Raw genomic sequence first — 11,315 nt, forward strand, 5'->3', positions numbered from 1 at the left:
ACTCCTGACCTCAAATGATCCACCCGCCTCAGCCTCCCAAAGGGCTGGGATTACAGGCATGAGCCACTGCGCCTAGCCTAGGCCTAATCTTCTCAGGTGAAGCCTAGAGCAATTTTATCTTAACAAATCTTCCTACCCCCACTTGTAGTGCCTCATGACTATAAAATATATTGATGCTATAACACCTCTCTTCTTATAATATTAGATTAAGCAGGAGCATTTACGAAGCAGAACCAAAACCAAAAACAATATATGTTACTTTATATGTTTACACATTTTAAAATCCCCTAAGGAATACTCTATAATAAACAAAAGCCAAAGATGAATGATATAATTTAAAAATGCATTGTATTTAGTATGATTGATGTCCTTAATTTACAAAGAATTCAATGAAAGAAAAAAATTAGGGGTAGTAAGAAAAAATAAGAAAAATATGTGGACTAGGTATTAAAAACATGGAGATATGAATTAACAATCCTTTGTCATTTCCTTGTCATGCAATGTTTATCCGGTTGTGTCCAGTTCATCTTTATAAAACCCTATGAGTTGTGTGTTATTCTACCCAATTTACATTTGATGACAATTAATCTCAGAGTTTAAGTAATTTGTCCAAAGTCATCATGTCCTCGATAGTTCATGTGTATATAGTTGTCTTGGCCAGGACATTACCATATGAACATCGTTCTTTATGACCTTTTCTAACATAGGACATCATTGTGTTACAAGTTGTCAGTAAGGCTGAGATATTGTGGAGATATCAGTGATACTTTTTATGACACCAATCCTCAATGTTCATTGTCCAAAAGATTTTGCTGGTGAGCAGGGTGGAATTGGGTGGAGGGAGCTTACTTCTGGAACTTACACCTGTCTTTTTCTACCCTCTTGTTTCCAGAGAGTATGACACAAAATTTTGTTCCTTTTCATACCCAGAAGCCACAGAAAGTCTGATGATGTCAATGTATAGATGATAGCTGTGAAAGATCATAGAGAGATGAAAGAGAGAGTAGATGATAGGTAGATAGAAAGATATAGAGACAGATTTTTTAATATAAAACATCTTATACATTTGATGGGGTAATTCTCTTAGCTGAGGTATTATTGAATAGTTTAATGATATCTTATTCCCATGGATCAAAATACCTCTTACAATTTTGAAAAGCCAGCCCCTGTGCTTTGGGAATTTCTAGCAGTCAGAAATCTAATGATCAATCGAAGTTTGGGCCTTAATGAATCATGATCTATTACGTATTTTTCTCACAGTGATTCAGGATGCTGTTTCCAGATGACAATCATCAAAAAAAAGTAAATAAATAAATACGTTAAAATTTGTCAAGACAATTTAGTAGTCAAGAACTTTTTAAACTTTTTCTAATTATATTTAGTTTTGATACTGCCATACATTTTAATAGCTGACACTAAATTAATTTCTAATTTAAAAAATTTTTAATTATTTTGTATTGACTCTCATAGACATTATTAATCTATGTATACACATAATTTTGAATAGTTCATGATTAAATGTAATTTCGTTTCTCATGGTCACAAAAAGGTATTGTAATTGACTATTTTTGTTTGGAATCTGGCAACAAATATCAGTTCTAACATCTTATTTCACAGGCTTTACTGTCCATCATTTATGTGCTGAATCCAATCGTAAAATTAGCTTAGATTATATAAAAAGAAAACAACTTGAGTGAGGAAAAGTAAGAATGAAAGTATGAAGACAAAAACTTTTAAAAAAAAGTTTACAAGTTATTTTTGTCAACAAAATAAACAATAAAATTTTACCTAAATTTGATAGATATAATTCTCTCAGTGACATTTCTTATTCAATCTTGTATTATAATATTTTATTCTTTTATTTTCAAAAAATCATTTCTCATTATAAGTATTTTTTAAAGGAGGTGGAAGATCATTTGATACATGTCTGATATGATTTGCATAAAAATGACATCAGAAATAATTGAAGACTTTTTCTTTAAAATTTATACAAATCATCTTATGAAAATTGTTTTTAATTAACACTAATTTCAATATGGTTTCTAAAGCTAAAAACTTTGGACCTTTTTTTAAAATTATGTATTTTTAATGTGAGGTTTACAATAATGTAAGTTTTGAAAAGTAATCTAATATTAACATGTCATACCTACCAGAGATCAGCAACTTATCCTAAAATTCCTGCTAACAATCCAAAAGGAATACACAAATCACTGTGTCACACAATTTTTCCTAAATTCAAATTATTTTCTCCACATAAGATATTTTAAAATGTAAACACATGATGAAGTAGCAGTTTCATTTAATCTTATTTAATTTGAATACTAGATGGAGCAGCCACCAACAGTATTACCAGTGTCTCAGGCATGCAGAGGAAAATTTTCTCTTTGTGTTCTGGTTGACTGCTTCCCGCCTCTTTGCACACCTGTAGTATTATAAACTCATAAATGCAAAATTACATCGCATCCCCTCTTCTGTAACTTCTCCCCAGTCAAAGCAGATACAATAGAATGAAAGTAACCATCTCCCATGGTAACATCCCTCCAACAGTTTATCAGCTCACTATGGTGTCATACTATCCAATAATTTCAATGCAAAAATATCTTTACAAATGGGTCCTGAAGATTCTTTACACCATGAAAATCATTAGCAAGGATAATTAACTGAGACTGCGGTGATAAATAGAGCTGCATTACTGATCAATGTAATAAAGAACAGAAGCCACTAATTACAGATAGAGCCTCGAAGCTACTGAAAAATGTAATTTAACATTGCTGCCTGGATTCCACAAAGCCAGATATAAGTTTGCAATTAAAACAGTAAGGTCTTCCAACAGATAATGCTTTTGGGACCAATCCAGGTGTAAGAAAATGTGCCCATCTGCATGGAGTGCCTTGGCTCTAGTAGGGATTGTGCCTTAGGAAAAACATTTAAAAAATTAAAACTCCCTAAACATTTTGTTAGGTATTGTTATTACAACCCTGGCCTTCTATCACGTTGTCAGGTAATTTCTTTGAATTTTTAAAAGATTAAAAAGAATTTAGAAGAACATGTAGTATAAAAATAGCATAAATATAACAAAGCTGTAGGTCCAAAGAGTCACTTAGAATTGTGTGTTTCTTAGATACAAGAAACACATTATTTCAACTGCAGAGAAGGTAGTAAGCTGCGGAGCAGTGTTTTCAAAAATACTTGACTGTAAGAATTATATGAGGTCCTTGTTACAATCCAGATTCCTGGGGAGTACCTGGGCAACTATAATATAGTCTCAAAGGGGAGGACCTGGGATATTGATTTCAGTGACAGCTCTAGATGATTATCAGCAGACAAGTTTGAGTGCACTGGAAATAAATGGGATTTGGGGTTTTAATATTGGTTCTTTGAATGTTGGATCTGCCATTTTATAGCCATATATCCTATTGGGAGCTATTCTTTCTGAGTCTCAGTTTCCTTATTTTTAGAATATGAAAATATATCAAATTCATCAGGTATAATCCTTAAGTTTCAAGTGCGTATACATTTCCTATTAGTGTGTTTGTACGTAGTAGACAAGCAGCCAAATATCAGTTCCCTCCCACTTTCTTCTTTGCTGTATTTGACAGAGTATTTTACCTTTATAGTTTTTTTTTAATTCAGTGAATATATAGTCTCGCTAACAGTGATTCATGCAATGAGAGTCACATTGAAGAAAATGAAGCTATGAGAATATTATCTGCTTCGCAACTTAAAGCACCTCACAGTATATATGAATATCTCATGCACTTAATCCCACTGTAAAGAAGAGGGAGTAAGAAGACAGACTTTCATTGCTATGTCAGCCCACCATGTTTTACAGCACCAGATGCACAAATTGCCTAGACAGCCTGCCTTCTTCTATTACAGTATTGGAATGTGGTAACTGGTATATTCTCCAGTTGTAAGTCAGGCGAATTTTAGCATAAAGTAGGGGTTTCATATATTTATATAAAATGCTATTTGGTAAAGTTCTACAGGAGCTAGAAATTTTCCACAATATGTCAGATAAGACGTATTATTGGGAAATTTTAATCCTTTAAGAGTTTTCCTAAATAATTTGAAATATTCTGTATTTAGAAATAGCTTCTCAATATTACTACATTCATAAAACATAAGAGCATGTCTTGGATTCTAATACTATAATTTAGAGTCTGACTCAAAGAGATAATAAAAAATCCTTATCACAAGTTATTGTATATGATTGTCTTCTAGTAGCATTAAGATGATAACTGATATAGTAGCCTCCCAAAAATTCAACTGTAACATCCATACTGTAAAGAAGTTTCCTTTTTGGGAAAAAAAAATGGTAATCTTATTTTCAAAAAGTCTAGTTTTCAATCTTGACTTTTAATCATATATCTTATTCACCTAAATACTTATTCCTGGCACACATATGCTTCTGAGCTAGGCCAATTGGGGAATATTAAAATTACACACAGAAAAGATCACACAGGTCATCAATTCTATAAGCATTACATATACATTTTAATTAAATGGCTAAAAGTTTGACTATGAAATATATAACAATCTATATAAATTTAGAGGACCACCCAACTATATACAGTATGGCTGACCAGTCATGTACTATAATGCTTTACAACTAATTTAATGGCATAACCAATTAAAGGTTAACAATGCCAACAGAATATTTCAGAGCCTTGGATTTGCATTTATGTAATTTCTTGATGTACATACTCAAGGGTCACATTAAGCCCTCTCCAAAATGAAATCAAACAAAAGATAAATAAATAATATATTGTTATTCTTTAGTTTTTTATTCAGTATTTCACAATATTAACATCAAGTTCTTTTCTTTATCTTTTGGCAATAAAGATTTCATTCATATATGAAGCTGCTTTTCAGTGTTCAGCATACCAGTTTGTCTCTTATTAAACTGGCTAGTTTAAAATCTATTAGACCTCTTCCATTCTGAAGAGGAATACACAATTTTCAGCCATAGATTTATTCATAAATATTACAGACTGTCTTGGAAGATAGAAGACAAAGAAAAACGTGGTAGTCAAGGCATAGCCTTAAAGTTTGAAGTAAAAAAAAAAACAAACAAACAAACTAGAGTTGCAAACAGAATATCGTCTTCCTATTTGCTAAGAGTTATTCTTTACCCACAAACATTGCTAATTTATCTCTCTCCTAGACTCAATGATTAATACAGATCCAAGTTTTAAAAATGAAAAAATAGAAATAAAAATAAAAGGGTGGAGGTTACGAATAATAACAGGAAACTTAGGTATCTGAGGTAAAATAATTGAATTGGACATAAAGCGAAACTTTGAGCTTTCCAGAAGTCTTAAAAGTCGTAAGAATAAATAAGAGCATTGCATGCTCTTGGCTTTAGGTCTTTTCTAAAAGTGCCGCTTTATAGCTACCTATCTTACTATTATCTCACAGATAATTTATATGTCTGTTGAAGGAAGGCAGATTACAGAGATATGTCAATATATCGTTGCCCTTCCAAAGCTGAATCTTTCTTTAAAGCCAAATATGAAAACCTAGTGGCTAGTACATAGTAAATACTCGATAAATGTCAGCCACTCCTCAATGCCTCAATTTTCTTCACTTGTTCTTATTTTATATCTGAAACTAATCAAACTATTATTTGGAGATTTCTCTAAGTGTTGAAATAACATTTGATAGAAATACATCCCAGAAGTGGTTCTGTGTTAACGCCAATAGTATACTGCTTATGCCACTAGAAATCAAGATAAAACACCTCTGAGAGGCCCGCTGATTACCATATCCAATTAGTTTGAATATTGTAATTAAATTTTTGGCAGTTTATTATTTGAAATCTCAAGTTAAACTATACAATAAAAAATTTAGAAGTACTTGTAGGAACAGTGAATAGCATTGCTTGAGAAGAATGTGAAACTACTGAGATTAAGACACTCATTAGAGAGTAAGAAGATTAAGAAGTAGACAAAACTAAACAAGAGTCTAGAGTCAGGAACTAAATAGTTCCCCATCACTACCACACCCCCCCAATGTGTAATAGAAAAATATATTTAATCCAATTAGTATTATATTAAGCAGTCACTAATTATAAAGAAAGCGTTTTGAATTTTGGTTACATACAAAAGCCAAAACATCCTTTTATATACCTACCTAATGTTTTTATTTATTTTACGTTTAAAATGACTACAATATTAAAAAAAAAAAAAAAACACTTGAGCAATAGAAGAAGGTAAATCATGGAAAAGGAAATAGAAAGTAAGGGTAAGGGTTAAGATTAGCTCATAGAAATGCCTACCATAAAGTCTTGAGTAGGTGCAGAGATGTACCAAAATGTTTTCTCTCAACTTCCTAATGGTCAAAGCAATCAGGATGAAATTTAGAAACACAGTGTCTGAAATATTAGGGAAGTGAGGAGGGATGGGAGCCAGTTGTTTAAAAGATATATAGCTTTTGCTGATAGTGAGGCTTGAGAGGAATTTCTCCTTGGGGATACTGTAAAGAGGAAGCTATTCCACACATTGACTGATGTTCTCAATAACATCTACACAAAAGGAAAGCTTGCGAGTTCTTATGATTTTTTTTAATGTCCAGAAGGTAAACTGGTGGTAAATGCGCAACTGCAATTTAGTAAAAACAAATGTGTCAGGGCCAAAACATTGCCATTCAAGTATATAGCTCCCTGGTGGTTTCAAATCTAGATTTGTTCCTTTGGGATTTAAGAGGAAATGGTGTTTTCCTTTGTACAGAGGGCACTCATTGTGATGGTCAGAATGTCTTTATTTTATTCCTTTTAAAGTTACAGTATTAAAAAATAAGAAAAGGTAATTCCTCAAATTAAACTCTAGTCGAAGCAATGCCATACTTCTGTAAAGAATGTCAAACAGCATGATGGTTTAATGATCAGTTCTCTGGAAAGGGAATCACCATGGGAAATTTCTGTTTTGATTTTTTTCTTCCTGAGGCCGGAGCTGTAGTAACATTTTTATCTGGCCTTATTCTCCTATCAAGGTTCACTTTGAAAACTTCAAAGGCCATGTTTGGAAAATGAAAATAGCTCTCATTTTTATTCATTTTCATTTCAGACTAGCATGTAAAAATGGCAATCCTTTTAATCCCAGGGAAAAATGCTTTTAGACAAACCATGTAGGTGTTCTTTTTTTCCAGGAATAAATTAAAACTAATGTATGAGGAACTATTATAGATAATGCATTGACACAGTAGGCCACTAAAAACAGAAAAGGTAGAAATCATAATAGCTCTATACCAATTTAAACTTTATATATCTAAGATATGACACATTTATTGGAAGCCTTGAAGGCAACAATGAAATTAAATAATGTACACAAAGATGAAGGATCTAATTTTTCCTTTTAATAAGTTATTTTAAATTTTATTAGAGACCATAAAGTAGTAATAGATTGATGTAGGGTACTGATATTTTATAGAAAATACATTCCTGTTTTATGACCACATGTTAGTCTTGATCTTTTTCTTGTACCATGAAGGAACTACTACTGCTGTAAGGAAAAAAGGAGAGCTTCATGAGGACCACACAACTCCTGGAAGAGGTTTCCCTGGCAACACAACTTTTCCATTCATCTGGTTGCAGTGTTTTCATCCAGTAGCCTGTCACCTCACTCAAAAGCAGGGCAATGGAGAGAAAGAAACTAATCAAGTTTTTTCTTTTAACTAGAGAGTAACCTACTTATTGGGTCCTGCAATTAATTTCAGGTAACCAAGCATATGTCCCGGTATACCGTGCTTTATGATTAATTTTATGGCTATAAAATTTTCTTGAGAAAGATAATTTCTTAGAGTAAATTTTTAATATAAAATTATCAGATTTGCCTTTCATTCCTACCTGAACAACCTTGCATATTTTTAGTCAGCTGGTATGTAATTTTTTACTAGTTTATATATTCTTATATAAAGAACAAAATCTCCAAGATGGTATTCATACTGTACCATGGCACAACTTTATTAGATAGCACATAAATCTAAGTTGAACTTTTATATGTGAAGCAAACATCCATAAATATAAATATTCTTTGGTTTACATAGATATTAACTTAGTCTTTAAAATTTATTAAAAATTTTTCCTGAATGTTTTTTAACTCTGTATGCATTTTTAATTAATATATAATCCAAGATTAATGTAATTTCTCTAACTCCTAAGACAGCCTCATAACCATATTTAAGCTCTAGATTTTAGTTAACCTAAACAGTATACAATATAAAGATGGCACACATTTTATAAATATAAAATAATACACTATTTAAAATAGGAGAACCAGGCAGAGGTTCACAATGCCTTATTCAGAATTCTAAATTCCTATATCTTTGAGAACCAAAATGTTATTCATTTAATGGTTAAATCTGATTTGAGTTGACTAGGATGCTATATATAGTCTTTATGATCACATTTAGTTTGAATATTCATATATTTCACTGTCAAAATACGTGGACACTCACATGTTTCAAGGTATATATAATATACATAGCATTACTTTCCTGAAATACCAAAACCTCTGACTTTTGTTCTCAAGTTTCAGTAGACATAAATAGACAGGTCACTATGGACAGACAGATACATCAATAGAAAATTTGCATGCTGAAATAGAGTAATTGCTTTTAACACACTGAATAAGATAATAATTCATGAATCCAAACTGATATACACAACAAAAAATAGGTAAGGAAAAAGAGCTCTTCCTTATGATAGGAAGATAGCTATGTTTATATCCATATAGATGTAGATGTATAGATATGGAAATATACAAGTGGAATTAGAAAATACTCAATGGTTGCTAATAACAATTGTTGGTAAACATTTGATGAGCATCAAGCTTTTCTAGCAGTTTCAAATTACATTTCTTTTTTTCTTATAAATCCAAAAGATAAAATTCATAACTTTATAATGGAGAAACCTAGTAGACACCAACTTAAGAACATGATATTTAGCATCACCAATACTGAGAAAAATCAGTATTATATTCGTTTTGATTTCATTTACTGAGAACAAAAGAAAAAAATCACTTCCAGAGCATTCTCACTAAAAATGTATAAAGTAAATCTAATCATGAAAAAATATCATATAAATCCAGATTGAGGGACAGTCTACAAAATAACTGACCTTCACTTCTCAAAAATAATTTCAAAATAAGGAAAGACAGAAAAATTGAGGAACTGTCTCAGTTTACATGAGATACATGACAAATAAATGTCATTCCAGTTCATATAATTTTGATGCAGATAAAATAAGCATTCACCTCCTTAAAGAGAAAGCAGTAAGAGACATTATTTAGTCAGGGAAGTTACAAAGTGTTCCTTCTGTGCCTAATAATCATTGGAAACAGTGGAGGAAAAAGAAGAAAGAATATGAACATAATAAAAGAAAATTAAAGCAAGTAAAAGAAAAAAATACAGGCAAGTCTGGTAAAAGAATTAAAAGTCATCTAAAAATATTTAGTTCTAGATACCCAAGAAACAACTAAGTTATTGTATTACAGTATAGAACATAATTGGTTTTAGCCAATATAAAAATATTTGAAATAATTACATTTTGAAAGATTTAAATGACTTAGCAATCAAAATGTTTAAAGTGTACAAACATAAAGTACCTTTGAAGTACTTAAATAAAAAGTGCATGTTTTATGAGAAGCAGCCCCTTCAATAGCTTGTAATGTGTATGTGTCTCAAACATAGTTTCCTGATAAGAGATTTTTGTCATGAGGAATTTTTCAATGGGACTGTCATGCTGGTTTTAGTTTAAATAAAAATCAAAGGAGAGTGAAAGAATGTGTTAGGAAATTTCCTCTGCAATAAAATTGTTTGTTATCTTTTAACTAAGAATTAAGCAAACCAGAAAAACGAAGCATTTCTCTGATTAATACAAACTAATTAAGGGTAACCTATCAAGTAAAAGTTAGAACTGCCTAACAATAATTACTTTTTAAACTTTTCACTTTGAAATAAGTATGGATTCATCCTGCATACTCTTCGCCTAATTTTCTCCAATGATTACATTTTATATAAGTATAGTACAATATCAAAGCCAGGGACTTAACATTTGTACACTGCATGTGTGTATGCTTGTAAGTCCTTACAGCAATTACTTAAAGTTCAGTGATATTAATATTTCATATTCTTAAGATTTACTAAAGATAGCTCCAAATCTGTTTAAATAGTGATTAATATTCACAAAGTATAGGCAATACATTTTTAACAAAATTGCCTTGCCACATTTTATTGTTTACTTAATTTTAAATATACCTTAAATGTATATACACTAAATATATTTAGATGTTAGAGATGCAGTTGTGACAAGAGACAATAATCCTTGCTTACTAATATTAGCATGTGTATGTGTATGTGTGTGTGTGTGTGTGTGTGTGTGCATGAAAATAAAAATAAAGTATACAAAATGGGTCAGATACTACTAAATCCTACGGGGGGAAAAATAAAGTGAGGAAGGAGGAGGTGAAATGGTTAAGTAATGGTGCAATGTTATGTAAGTGAGCAAGGAAGGATTAGCAGATAACTATGTAAATACCTGAAAGAACTGAGAGAACTAACTGTGGTTTTTGTTGTTTGTTTGTTTGTTTTTAAGTACTCCAGGCAGATTTATAAAGGAAGCTGCTGGAAGGAATTCATTCCCTTTTTGCTGTTCTGCCTTCCACCTTCCACTGTGTGAGGACACTGCAAGAAAGCCCTCATCAGACACCAATTGCCAGCACCTAGATCTTGGAATTCTCAGCCTCCAGAACTGTGAGAAATATGTTTCTATTTTTCTATAAAATAATAATAATAAAAAACTTCCATGCAGGAAAAAAAAATCAAGTCCAAAGGTCCTGTGTTGAGGGCATGCCAACTTTGTTTGAGAAGCTATAATCATGCCTGTGTGACTGTAATGAAAGAATAAAAGAGAAATTAGCACAGAAGAATGTAATGTAGTCCTTTTCACTTTAAGCAAGAAATTTGGCTTCAATTCTAAATGTGATAAGAAAAAAATAGAAGGTTCCAAACTGAGAAGTGACATAATATGAAGTGTTTTAACAGAATCACCTTTGTTACCATATTGCAAACAAAATGAAAGTGCATTAAGGGCAGAAGTAGGAAGGCAAGTTATGAGGTTATTTTGATAATCCAGAGGAGCTGGGATGGTGACCTAAAGCAGTATGGTAGCAATGGTTGAGTGAGAACGTGGAATCCTGGGTACATATTAAAGTTTCAGCAAAAAGATGAAACAGATATGGGTTATGAGAAAGATCAAGTTAAAGACTGTATCAAAATTTTTTATCTGAACAACTGGTAGTGTTGTGGTAAATCCT

At 31.6% G+C, this 11,315-nt stretch overlaps 1 long non-coding RNA gene across 1 annotated transcript in view; it reads left to right on the forward strand.

Moving 5' to 3' along the window:
- The window catches only part of LOC129031712 (uncharacterized), an 86,967-nt gene extending 76,048 nt beyond the window's left edge, over nt 1-10,919 (forward strand). Inside the window, exons 5-6 of the long non-coding RNA XR_008501100.1 lie at nt 7,491-7,716; nt 10,595-10,919. This is a non-coding gene — a long non-coding RNA (uncharacterized LOC129031712). The remainder of the gene's footprint in view (nt 1-7,490; nt 7,717-10,594) is intronic.
- Nucleotides 10,920-11,315: the final 396 nt, after the last annotated feature.

This window comes from Pongo pygmaeus, chromosome 11 (assembly GCF_028885625.2).
Source record: "Pongo pygmaeus isolate AG05252 chromosome 11, NHGRI_mPonPyg2-v2.0_pri, whole genome shotgun sequence".
Lineage (NCBI taxonomy): Eukaryota > Metazoa > Chordata > Mammalia > Primates > Hominidae > Pongo > Pongo pygmaeus.